Raw genomic sequence first — 13,242 nt, 5'->3', positions numbered from 1 at the left:
AGGGGTACAGTGAGTATTGGGGGTACAGTAGGAATAGGAGGGGTACAGTGAGTATTGGGGTACAGTGAGTATTGGGGTGCAGTGAGTATTGGGGTGCAGTAGGAATAGGAGGGGTACAGTGAGTATTGGGGGTACAGTAGGAATAGGAGGGGTACAGTGAGTATTGGGGTACAGTGAGTATTGGGGTGCAGTGAGTATTGGGGTGCAGTAGGAATAGGAGGGGTACAGTGAGTATTGGGGTACAGTAGGAATAGGAGGGGTACAGTGAGTATTGGGGTACAGTAGGAATAGGAGGGGTACAGTGAGTATTGGGGTACAGTGAGTTCTGGGTCAGATAAGAATAAAATTCTCACAGGGCCCCGCAGTACCAGGGGAATCACAGCGTTCCCTGTCTATTGGGTGGGTTGATGTTATTGTAGTTGAACTGACTCTGTGATTGGTAGTAACAAGTGTCACTTAGAATATCGAAACCGTTTATTGGTAAAGATATCTGTCACTTTCCTTGTTAAGCCCACCCACCACTGTCATTCTCTTACTGTCTGGCCAGTAAACCAAATGCGCCCACCCACGCATCGGAGACAGCTGCGTTTTTATTGGTCCGTACTACTGTCTGTCTGTTCGTACAACTAATGGAAACCGCAGGGCACGAAAAAATCGTCTTGCTCCTTGATTGGGCAGTTGTCACGTCGATCAGAACAGCGCCGGTCTTATCTGTACCTTTTATTGGTTAATGCCATAAAACCGCCTTCTTACTCCAATTCCGCGCCAGGAGTCTCCAATCAGCTGTGTGCTTGCGCCTGTTGGGCGGGTCCCCGGGCTTTGGCTCTCGCCCAATCAGAGTCATTGTTTGTGTGTGGCCGGTGCTGCCGCAGTGAGAGGCGCCGGACGGAGCCCACAAGCCGACTCTTCGCTCAGGTGAGACCGGGGATCTCAGGCCTGAAGGGAGGGGACCCGCAGCGGGATGGAGCGGCACATATCGGGGCTGAAGGCAGGAGAGCTGCGGAAATGGAGTCTGAGGGGTCGGAAATTCATCTTTCGCCTTCTTAGTATAGAGGGACCCGGGCAGGCGGGGGGGCTCCCATGTAGCTGCTGGGGGGATGATGGGGGCGGCTGAGAGGCGGATTGGGACAGGGGCTGAGAGAGGGAGATGGAGAGAAAGGAGGCAGAATAAGGGAGGGGTGGGGATGATGGGGAGGAGGGGCTGGAATCATAGAGGGGGAGGGAGGATAGAGAGAAGGGGAGGGGTCATGGGGGATAGAGGGGAGGGGCTGGGGGGATAGAGGGGAGGGGCTGGGGTGATGGAGAGGAAGGGAAGGATGATAGAGAGGAGGGATTGGATGGGAGAGGGAAGGGCAGATAGGAACAGGGCTGGGAACATGGGGGGGTGAGATAGATATAACAGAGTGAGGGAAAGGGCTGGGGTGATAGAGAGGAGGGATGGGATGATAGATGGGAGGGGCTGGGGTGATGGAGAGGAGGGATGGGATGATAGATGGGAGGGGCTGGGAGGATAGATGGGAGGGGCTGGGGTGATAGAGAGGAGGGATGGGATGATAGATGGGAGGGGCTGGGGTGATGGAGAGGAAGGGAAGGATGATAGAGAGGAGGGATGAGATGTGAGTAGGTAAGGGCAGATAGGAACAGGGCTGGGAACATGGGGAGAAGGGAAGATGGGGGGGTGAGATAGTAACAGAGTGAGGGAAAGGGCTGGGGTGATAGAAGGGGTGAAATGATAGGGGGTATGGGTAACTGGGGACTGGGATGATGGAGAGGAGGGGGGGATGTGAGGGGAAGTAAAGAGCAGGACTGGGATAATGGAGAGGAAGGAAAAAGGATGATAGAGAGGAGGGATTGGATGGGAGAGGGAAGGGCAGATAGGAACAGGGCTGGGAACATGGGGAGAAGGAGGGGTGAGTGAGGAGAAGGGCTTGGGTGATGGAGATGGAAGGGGTGAAATGATAGAGGGTATGGGGAGGAAAGGGATTGGGGTGATAGAGAGGAGGGAGGGGATGTGAGAGGGTAAGGGGAGAGGAAGATCAGGAACATGGAGAGAAAGGGAAAGATTGAGAGATGGGATGAGATAGTAACAGAGTGAGGGGAAGTGAAGAGAAGGACTGGGATGATGGAGAGGAAGGGAAAGGATGATAGAGAGGAGGCATGGGGTAAGGGGAGAGGAAGATCAGGGCTGGGAATATGGAGAGAAAGGGAAGATGGAGAATGGGGGGGGGGTGAGAGAGGGAGGGGAAGTAAAGAGGAGACTGGGATAATGAAGAGGAAAGGATGAGAGAGAGGAGGGAGGGGATGTGAGTGAGTAAGGGGGATGAAGAACAGGGCTGGGATGATGGAGAGGGATAGAGTGAAGGGGTTAATGATAGAGGGCATGGGTAATTGAGGATGATGGAGAGGAGGGAGGGGATTTGAGAGGGTAAGGGCAGGGAACATGGAGCGGGATAGAGAGAAGGGGGGGGTAATTAATATAAGTGGATGGGGAGATGGGTGAGATTAATATAGGGCTTGGAATGATGGAGATGATTGAGGGCGAGGGGAGATGAAGCGTCGGGGTGAGCCAATAGAAGAAAGGGGAATATGGCAGATTAACTGGGATGGGGGATAATTTGGGTCAAAGAAGGTGATAAAGGGGCAAGATGGAGATGGGAAATAAGGATGGTGAGAGGTATACTGGGACTGAGAGGTACAGTACAGTAAAAGATGGGAGAGAGGATGGGGTGACGGAGGGGATGGGGGGACGGAGGGGATGGGGGGACGGAGAGGATGGGGGGACGGAGAGGATGGGGGGACGGAGGGGATGGGGGGACGGAGGGGATGGGGTGGAACTCAATAGTAAAAAGAGATAATAGAGTAGGGAAGATGGAGGGAAGGGGGGTGGGAATAGAGAGGGGGTGACAGGAAGTAAAATTGGAGGGAAGGGGGGTGGGAATAGAGAGGGGGTGACAGGAAGTAAAATTGGAGGGAAGGGGGGTGGGATGATTGGGGCAAGAAATGGAAAGAATGAAGGAGAGGGAAACTGGGGGTTTGGGGGGGGTTTTACTCTTCAGATATCGGCTGTACGTTTAACTGCAACGCTGTGAGACTCACACTCAGCCTGAGACTGGGGGGTACAGGTTACAGGGACCAATCATACGGCTCCCACTGTAGGGCCCCCGGGGTATCGGCAGGCGACAGTTACACACAGAGGAATGGTTTAGGGGTGCAGTGTCCATTTATTGGGCCCCTACAGTGCAACCCCCCATAGGGCCCCAGCTGTACCGGGGGACTATTAACCCCATGTGGTCTTCTCTCTCAAGTGCCAGTGGCCCCAAATGATGTTATCCTTCATCTTGTGGGGTCCCCCAATATCTCTGTATCCCTTTGTTGTTCCTATTCTGCCAGTGAAAGTCTGGCCCCATGTGGGGGGTGGGGGAACCAATCGCCTGAAAGCACCCGCCTGACATTGGGCCTCTCTCTCCTGCTAATGTCATCCCTGTGCATTGACCCTTTTTAGACCCGCCACCACTGAACCTTTTTAGACCCGCCACCACTGACCCTTTTTAGACCCGCCACCACTGACCCTCTGTAGAACCTCCTCTACTGACCCTCTGTAGTATCTTCTCCACTGACCCTCTGTAGTACCTTCTCCACCAACCCTCTGTAGAACCTCCTCCACCGACCCTCTGTAGAACCTCCTCCACCGACCCTCTGTAGAACCTCCTCCACTGACCCTCTGTAGTACCTTCTCCACTGACCCTCTGTAGTACCTTCTCCACTGACCCTCTTTAGTACCTTCTCCACTGACCCTCTGTAGAACCTCCTCCCCTGACCCTCTGTAGAACCTCCTCCACTGACCCTCTGTAGAACCTCCTCCACTGACCCTCTGTAGAAGCGCCACCACTGACCCTCTGTGGAACCTCCTCCACTGGCCCTCTGTGGAACCTCCTCCACTGGCCCTCTGTGGAACCTCCTCCACTGGCCCTCTGTGGAACCTCCTCCACTGACCCTCTGTGGAACCTCCTCCACTGACCCTCTGTGGAACCTCCTCCACTGACCCTCTGTGGAACCTCCTCCACTGACCCTCTGTGGAATCTCCACCACTGACCCTCTGTGGAATCTCCACCACTGACCCTCTGTGGAACCTCCACCACTGACCCTCTGTGGAACCTCCACCACTGAACCTCTGTGGAATCTCCACCACTGACCCTCTGTAGAACCTCCTCCACCGACCCTCTGTAGACCCGCCACCACTGACCCTCTGTAGACCCGCCACCACTGAGCCTCTGTAGACCCGCCACCACTGACCCTCTGTAGACCCGCCACCACTGACCCTCTGTAGACCCGCCACCACTGACCCTCTGTAGACCCGCCACCACTGACCCTCTGTAGACCCGCCACCACTGACCCTTTTTAGACCCGCCACCCCTGACCCTTTTTAGACCCGCTACCACTGACCCTTTTTAGACCCGCCACCACTGACCCTTTTTAGACCCGCCACCACTGACCCTTTTTAGACCCGCCACCACTGACCCTTTTTAGACTCGCCACCACTGACCCTTTTTAGACTCGCCACCACTGACCCTTTTTAGACCCGCCACCACTGACCCTTTTTAGACCCGCCACCACTGACCCTTTTTAGACCCGCCACCACTGACCCTTTTTAGACTCGCCACCACTGACCCTTTTTAGACTCGCCACCACTGACCCTTTTTAGACCCGCCACCACTGACCCTTTTTAGACCCGCCACCACTGACCCTCTGTAGACCCGCCACCACTGACCCTCTGTAGACCCGCCACCACTGACCCTCTGTAGACTCGCCACCACTGACCCTTTTTAGACCTGCCACCACTGACCCTTTTTAGACCCGCCACCACTGACCCTTTTTAGACCCGCCACCACTGACCCTTTTTAGACCCGCCACCACTGACCCTCTGTAGAACCTCCTCTACTGACCCTCTGCAGTACCTTCTCCACTGACCCTCTGCAGTACCTTCTCCACTGACCCTCTGCAGTACCTTCTCCACCGACCCTCTGTAGAACCTCTTCCACCGACCCTCTGTAGAACCTCCTCCACCGACCCTCTGTAGAACCTCCTCTACTGACCCTCTGCAGTACCTTCTCCACTGACCCTCTGCAGTACCTTCTCCACTGACCCTCTGCAGTACCTCCTCCACGACCCTCTGTAGAACCTCCTCCACGACCCTCTGTAGAACCTCCTCCACGACCCTCTGTAGAACCTCCTCCACCGACCCTCTGTAGAACCTCCTCCACCGACCCTCTGTAGAACCTCCTCCACTGACCTCCACTGACCCTCAGTAGAACCTCCTCCACTGACCCTTTTTAGACCCGCCACCACTGACCCTCTGTAGAACCTCCTCTACTGACCCTCTGTAGTATCTTCTCCACTGACCCTCTGTAGTACCTTCTCCACTGACCCTCTGTAGTACCTTCTCCACTGACCCTCTGTAGAACCTCCTCCACTGACCCTCTGTAGAAGCGCCACCACTGACCCTCTGTAGAAGCGCCACCACTGACCCTCTGTGGAACCTCCTCCACTGACCCTCTGTGGAACCTCCTCCCCTGACCCTCTGTAGAACCTCTTCCACTGACCCTCTGTAGAACCACCACCCCTGACCCTCTGTAGAACCACCACCCCTGACCCTCTGTAGAACCTCCTCCACTGACCCTCTGTAGAACCTCCTCCACTGACCCTCTGTAGAACCTCCTCCACTGACCCTCTGTAGAACCTCCTCCACTGACCCTCTGTAGAACCACCACCCCTGACCCTCTGTAGAACCTCCTCCACTGACCCTCTGTAGAACCTCCTCCACTGACCCTCTGTAGAACCTCCTCCACTGACCCTCTGTAGAACCTCCTCCACTGACCCTCTGTAGAACCTCCTCCACTGACCCTCTGTAGAACCACCAACACGGACCTTCCTTAGGGCATAATCTGATGGACTCTGTATGTTCTCCCTGGTGCCCAATAAGATTCTGTATGACTGCATCTGGCCCAGTGTGTATCTGCACTTGGGGAAAGGTCTCCTGAGGGGTGGGCCGGGGGGTGGATATTAGGTGTGACCTACCTGTGAGGGGGGGGGGTAGTAAGCTGACTAGGTGCAACTGTAGGGGGTGCTGAGGCCGAGGCATTTAGAACAGAAAGTTTGGCAGCGTTCCAGCCCCCACGGGGTGGTATTTACGCCAGGGGGGGTACCAGACGGGGGCATAAATGCAAATAAACCCACGCTAATCCCCTGTCCAGAGGTTTGGAACCAGCTGCAACCAGATCGTTAACCCCCTCTTTTTTTTTTTATTTTCGCCTTGAATCATGGGTAGAAGTATCTCCCCCCCCCCACCCCATAACCCCCTTTTTTTTTTTTTTCTTCTCTCTCTTTTGTTTAATCTGAGTGTAAGGTTATGATTGGCTGAGTGTCAGTGTGATGCCCACTGTCGGGGCAGGAATCCCGCAGGGCTGGGGGGGGGGGGTGTCACGCCGTCTGTCCCTCCCACACAATCTGAATTAAATTCACTTCCCCCTTCCTTCCCTCTTTCTCTCTTTCCTCCTTTCTTCCTTTCTTTTTTTTTTTTTCTTCCCTATTCCCACCGCCCCCCCCCTCACCCCCCCCAAGTCCACCCCCCATTCTCCTCTCAGACGGCAGGACCTGTGTAAGTATCCTTAGGAATGTGTATGGGGGGTTATATGTCGGGGCGCGCCATGCCAGTGTGGGGGGGGGCATGTTGGGGGGACAGTGTGATGGTGGGGGGGCACTCGTGTATCCAGGGCAGAGGGATTCTTTTGTTAGTCGGTGGCGGCGGCGGCGGGGGGGGGTATAGATGGGTATTTGAGGTAATTGCTTCCTCCCCTTCCCCCCCCCTTTCCTCCTTCTCTCTCTGTGAATGGAGCTGAACAGCTGATGGGTGTCTGTAGCTACGCCGGTCCCCCCCCCCTCTGTGTGTAGTACTGGGGGCTTCCCAGGCCCCTGCGTCTATGTATTTATATACGGGCCAGGCCTCTGCGTCATTCAAGACCTGACGGAAGGGTCTGGGGTGGGGGGGGAGGTTGACCCCCCTTCTTCCCTTTCTTCCTCCCCCCCCTCCCTCCCCCGACTGTGTGTGGGGGAAAAGGAGGGGGATTTTTGGGCTGTCTGGCCCCACGGAAGAGAAGCCACCAAATGGCAGGTAAATGCTGCAGGTTTCCCCCCCCCCGGTGGCGTTTGGGCTGGTTAGTGGGGGGGTTCAGTAGCCGGGCGGGGAGTCACAGTGCCCCCATCCATTGCCGCCTGCCTCGTTTATCTGCCGGCCCTGGCACCCCAGGGTATGGGAAGGAGCCGCATGTGGGGGTGCCTGGGCATTGGGGGGCCCCTCTCCTTTGTGCAGTGGATCCCCCCCTGGGCTGGCAACGCCGCCGGGCACCCCTGATTCTTACACGTTGGGCTTGTGTTCCCAGCATTGTGTGCCTTGTTCTGCGAAGCTTGCAATCTGATTGGGGGGGTTACATACTGACAGGTGGAAGGTTTGAGTGTTGGGGGGGGGTAGATATGGAATTTGTAGCATTTTATTGGCCTGGCCCCCTCCTGGCTAACCTGGCCCCCTCCTGGCTAACCTGGCCCCCTTACTGGCTAACCTGGCCCCCTTACTGGCTAACCTGGCCCCCTCCTGGCTAACCTGGCCCCTTCCTGGCTAACCTGGCCCCTTGCTGGCTAACCTGGCCCCTTGCTGGCTAACCTGGCCCCTTGCTGGCTAACCTGGCCCCTTGCTGGCTAACCTGGCCCCTTCCTGGCTAATCTGCCCCCCTCCTGACTAACCTGGCCCCCTCCTGGCTAATCTGCCCCCCTCCTGACTAACCTGGCCCCCTCCTGGCTATCCTGGCCCCTTGCTGGCTAACCTGGCCCCCTCCTGGCTAACCTGGCCCCCTCCTGGCTAACCTGGCCCCCTCTTGGCTAACCTGGCCCCTTGCTGGCTAACCTGGCCCCTTGCTGGCTAACCTGGCCCCTTGCTGGCTAACCTGGCCCCTTGCTGGCTAACCTGGCCCCTTGCTGGCTAACCTGGCCCCTTGCTGGCTAACCTGGCCCCTTGCTGGCTAACCTGGCCCCTTGCTGGCTAACCTGGCCCCCTCCTGGCTAACCTGGCCCCTTGCTGGCTAACCTGACCCCTTGCTGGATAACCTGGCCCCTTGCTGGCTAACCTGACCCCTTGCTGGCTAACCTGGCCCCTTGCTGGCTAACCTGGCCCCTTGCTGGCTAACCTGGCCCCCTGCTGGCTAACCTGGCCCCCTCCTGGCTAACCTGGCCCCCTCCTGGCTAACCTGGCCCCCTCCTGGCTAACCTGGCCCCTTGCTGGCTAACCTGGCCCCTTGCTGGCTAACCTGGCCCCTTGCTGGCTAACCTGGCCCCTTGCTGGCTAACCTGGCCCCCTGCTGGCTAACCTGGCCCCCTGCTGGCTAACCTGGCCCCCTGCTGGCTAACCTGGCCCCTTGCTGGATGTAGCTGGCAGGCAGCAGTGAGGTTCAATTGAGACTCTTTGGCAGGCAGCATTTCCTTAAGGGAGGCTGAAGGTTCAGATGAGTTGAAAAGCATACTGGCAGGCAGCAATATATTGAGGAGAGGCTGAAGGTTCAGGTGAGGAGTCACTGGCACGCAGCAATATATTGAGGAGAGGCTGAAGGTTCAGGTGAGGAGTCACTGGCAGGCAGCAATATATTGAGGAGAGGCTGAAGGTTCAGGTGAGGAGTCACTGGCAGGCAGCAATATATTGAGGAGAAGCTGAAGGTTCAGGTGAGGAGTCACTGGCAGGCAGCAATATATTGAGGAGAGGCTGAAGGTTCAGGTGAGGAGTCACTGGCAGGCAGCAATATATTGAGGAGAGGCTGAAGGTTCAGGTGAGGAGTCACTGGCATGCAGCAATATATTGAGGAGAGGCTGAAGGTTCAGGTGAGGAGTCACTGGCACGCAGCAATATATTGAGGAGAGGCTGAAGGTTCAGGTGAGGAGTCACTGGCAGGCAGCAATATATTGAGGAGAGGCTGAAGGTTCAGGTGAGGAGTCACTGGCAGGCAGCAATATATTGAGGAGAAGCTGAAGGTTCAGGTGAGAGTCACTGGCAGGCAGCAATATATTGAGGAGAGGGTGAAGGTTCAGGTGAGGAGTCACTGGCAGGCAGCAATATATTGAGGAGAGGCTGAAGGTTCAGGTGAGGAGTCACTGGCAGGCAGCAATATATTGAGAAGCTGAAGGTTCAGGTGAGGAGTCACTGGCACGCAGCAATATATTGAGGAGAGGCTGAAGGTTCAGGTGAGGAGTCACTGGCAGGCAGCAATATATTGAGGAGAAGCTGAAGGTTCAGGTGAGGAGTCACTGGCAGGCAGCAATATATTGAGGAGAGGCTGAAGGTTCAGGTGAAGAGTCACTGGCAGGCAGCAATATATTGAGGAGAGGCTGAAGGTTCAGGTGAGGAGTCACTGGCAGGCTGGAGGAGAGGCTGAAGGTTCGGGTGAGGAGTCACTGGCAGGCAGCAATATATTGAGGAGAGGCTGAAGGTTCAGGTGTGGAGTCACTGGCAGGCAGCAATATATTGAGGAGAGGCTGAAGGTTCGGGTGAGGAGTCACTGGCAGGCAGCAATATATTGAGGAGAGGCTGAAGGTTCAGGTGAGGAGTCACTGGCAGGCAGCAAAATATTGAGGAGAGGCTGAAGGTTCAGGTGAGAGGAGTAACTCACTGGCAGGCAGCAATATATTGAGGAGAGGCTGAAGGTTCAGGTGAGGAGTCACTGGCAGGCTGGAGGAGAGGCTGAAGGTTCAGGTGAGGAGTCACTGGCAGGCTGGAGGAGAGGCTGAAGGTTCAGGTGAGGAGTCACTGGCAGGCAGCAATATATTGAGGAGAGGCTGAAGGTTCAGGTGAGGAGTCACTGGCAGGCAGCAATATATTGAGGAGAGGCTGAAGGTTCAGGTGAGGAGTCACTGGCAGGCAGCAATATATTGAGGAGAAGCTGAAGGTTCAGGTGAGGGGTCACTGGCAGGCAGCAATATATTGAGGAGAGGCTGAAGGTTCAGGTGAGGAGTCACTGGCAGGCAGCAATATATTGAGGAGAGGCTGAAGGTTCAGGTGAGGAGTCACTGGCAGGCTGGAGGAGAGGCTGAAGGTTCGGGTGAGGAGTCACTGGCAGGCAGCAATATATTGAGGAGAGGCTGAAGGTTCGGGTGAGGAGTCACTGGCAGGCAGCAATATATTGAGGAGAAGCTGAAGGTTCAGGTGAAGAATAATGGCAGGCAGCAGTGCATTGAGGAGAGGCTGAAGGTTCAGGTGAGAGGAGTAACTCACTGGCAGGCAGCAATATACTGAAGAGATGCTGAAGGTTCAGGTGAAGAATAATGGCAGGCAGCAGTGCATTGAGGAGAGTCTGAAAGTTCAGATGAGAGGGGGAACTCACTGGCAGGCAGCATTTCCTTAAGGGAGGCTGAAGGTTTAGATGAGTTGAAAAAGCATACTGGCAGGGAGCAATATATTGAGGAGAGGCTGAAGGTTCAGGTGAGGAGTCACTGGCAGGCAGCAATATATTGAGGAGAGGCTGAAGGTTCAGGTGAGGAGTCACTGGCAGGCTGGAGGAGAGGCTGAAGGTTCAGGTGAGGAGTCACTGGCAGGCAGCAATATATTGAGGAGAGGCTGAAGGTTCAGGTGAGGAGTCACTGGCAGGCAGCAATATATTGAGAAGAGGCTGAAGGTTCAGGTAAGGAATCACTGGCAGGCAGCAATATATTGAGGAGAAGCTGAAGGTTCAGGTGAGGGGTCACTGGCAGGCAGCAATATATTGAGGAGAAGCTGAAGGTTCAGGTGAGGAGTCACTGGCAGGCAGCAATATATTGAGGAGAAGCTGAAGGTTCAGGTGAGGAGTCACTGGCAGGCAGCAATATATTGAGGAGAGGCTGAAGGTTCAGGTGAGGAGTCACTGGCAGGCAGCAATATATTGAGGAGAGGCTAAAGGTTCAGGTGAGGAGTCACTGGCAGGCAGCACTATATTGAGGAGAGGCTGAAGGTTCAGGTGAGGAGTCACTGGCAGGCAGCAATATATTGAGGAGAAGCTGAAGGTTCAGGTGAGGAGTCACTGGCAGGCAGCAATATATTGAGGAGAAGCTGAAGGTTCAGGTGAGGAGTCACTGGCAGGCAGCAATATATTGAGGAGAAGCTGAAGGTTCAGGTGAGGAGTCACTGGCAGGCAGCAATATATTGAGGAGAGGCTGAAGGTTCAGGTGAGGAGTCACTGGCAGGCAGCAATATATTGAGGAGAGGCTGAAGGTTCAGGTGAGGAGTCACTGGCAGGCAGCAATATATTGAGGAGAGGCTGAAGGTTCAGGTGAGGAGTCACTGGCAGGCAGCAATATATTGAGAAGAGGCTGAAGGTTCAGGTGAGGAGTCACTGGCAGGCAGCAATATATTGAGGAGAGGCTGAAGGTTCAGGTGAGGAGTCACTGGCAGGCAGCAATATATTGAGGAGAGGCTGAAGGTTCAGGTGAGGAGTCACTGGCAGGCAGCAATATATTGAGGAGAGGCTGAAGGTTCAGGTGAGGAGTCACTGGCAGGCAGCAATATATTGAGGAGAAGCTGAAGGTTCAGGTGAGGAGTCACTGGCAGGCAGCAATATATTGAGGAGAGGCTGAAGGTTCAGGTGAGGAGTCACTGGCAGGCTGGAGGAGAGGCTGAAGGTTCAGGTGAGGAGTCACTGGCAGGCAGCAATATATTGAGGAGAGGCTGACGGTTCAGGTGAGGAGTCACTGGCAGGCAGCAATATATTGAGGAGAGGCTGAAGGTTCAGGTGAGGAGTCACTGGCAGGCAGCAATATATTGAGGAGAGGCTGAAGGTTCAGGTGAGGAGTCACTGGCAGGCAGCAATATATTGAGGAGAGGCTGAAGGTTCAGGTGAGGAGTCACTGGCAGGCAGCAATATATTGAGGAGAGGCTGAAGGTTCAGGTGAGGAGTCACTGGCAGGCAGCAATATATTGAGGAGAAGCTGAAGGTTCAGGTGAGGAGTCACTGGCAGGCAGCAATATATTGAGAAGAGGCTGAAGGTTCAGGTGAGGAGTCACTGGCAGGCAGCAATATATTGAGGAGAGGCTGAAGGTTCAGGTGAGGAGTCACTGGCAGGCAGCAATATATTGAGGAGAGGCTGAAGGTTCAGGTGAGGAGTCACTGGCAGGCAGCAATATATTGAGGAGAGGCTGAAGGTTCAGGTGAGGAGTCACTGGCAGGCAGCAATATATTGAGGAGAAGCTGAAGGTTCCGGTGAGGAGTCACTGGCAGGCAGCAATATATTGAGGAGAGGCTGAAGGTTCAGGTGAGGAGTCACTGGCAGGCTAGAGGAGAGGCTGAAGGTTCAGGTGAGGAGTCACTGGCAGGCAGCAATATATTGAGGAGAGGCTGAAGGTTCAGGTGAGGAGTCACTGGCAGGCTGGAGGAGAGGCTGAAGGTTCAGGTGAGGAGTCACTGGCAGGCAGCAATATATTGAGAAGAGGCTGAAGGTTCAGGTGAGGAGTCACTGGCAGGCAGCAATATATTGAGGAGAGGCTGAAGGTTCAGGTGAGGAGTCACTGGCAGGCAGCAATATATTGAGGAGAGGCTGAAGGTTCAGGTGAGGAGTCACTGGCAGGCAGCAATATATTGAGGAGAGGCTGAAGGTTCAGGTGAGGAGTCACTGGCAGGCAGCAATATATTGAGGAGAAGCTGAAGGTTCAGGTGAGGAGTCACTGGCAGGCAGCAATATATTGAGGAGAGGCTGAAGGTTCAGGTGAGGAGTCACTGGCAGGCAGCAATATATTGAGGAGAAGCTGAAGGTTCAGGTGAGGAGTCACTGGCAGGCAGCAATATATTGAGGAGAGGCTGAAGGTTCAGGTGAGGAGTCACTGGCAGGCAGCAATATATTGAGGAGAAGCTGAAGGTTCAGGTGAGGAGTCACTGGCAGGCAGCAATATATTGAGGAGAGGCTGAAGGTTCAGGTGAGGAGTCACTGGCAGGCAGCAATATATTGAGGAGAAGCTGAAGGTTCAGGTGAGGGGTCACTGGCAGGCAGCAATATATTGAGGAGAGGCTGAAGGTTCAGGTGAGGAGTCACTGGCAGGCAGCAATATATTGAGGAGAGGCTGAAGGTTCAGGTGAGGAGTCACTGGCAGGCTGGAGGAGAGGCTGAAGGTTCGGGTGAGGAGTCACTGGCAGGCAGCAATATATTGAGGAGAGGCTGAAGGTTCAGGTGAGGAGTCACTGGCAG

At 55.1% G+C, this 13,242-nt stretch overlaps 1 protein-coding gene across 3 annotated transcripts in view; it reads left to right on the top strand.

The window, feature by feature from the left end:
• Nucleotides 1-663: 663 nt before the first annotated feature.
• gatad2b (GATA zinc finger domain containing 2B) overlaps nt 664-13,242 on the top strand; it is a 29,524-nt gene continuing 16,945 nt past the window's right edge. The window contains exon 1 of one of the 3 annotated variants that reach the window (XM_031890632.1): nt 664-915. The gene's annotated coding sequence lies outside the window, so the exon portion shown is untranslated. Of the gene's footprint in view, nt 916-6,604; nt 6,656-7,098; nt 7,169-13,242 lie in introns of those variants that run through there. The other 2 variants (XM_031890633.1, XM_031890634.1) reach the window with 2 other exon arrangements.

Source organism: Xenopus tropicalis, chromosome 8 (assembly GCF_000004195.4).
Source record: "Xenopus tropicalis strain Nigerian chromosome 8, UCB_Xtro_10.0, whole genome shotgun sequence".
NCBI classification, from domain to species: Eukaryota; Metazoa; Chordata; class Amphibia; order Anura; family Pipidae; genus Xenopus; species Xenopus tropicalis.
Note: the sequence above shows the minus strand (reverse complement) of the source record. Positions and strands in the feature narration are given on the sequence as shown.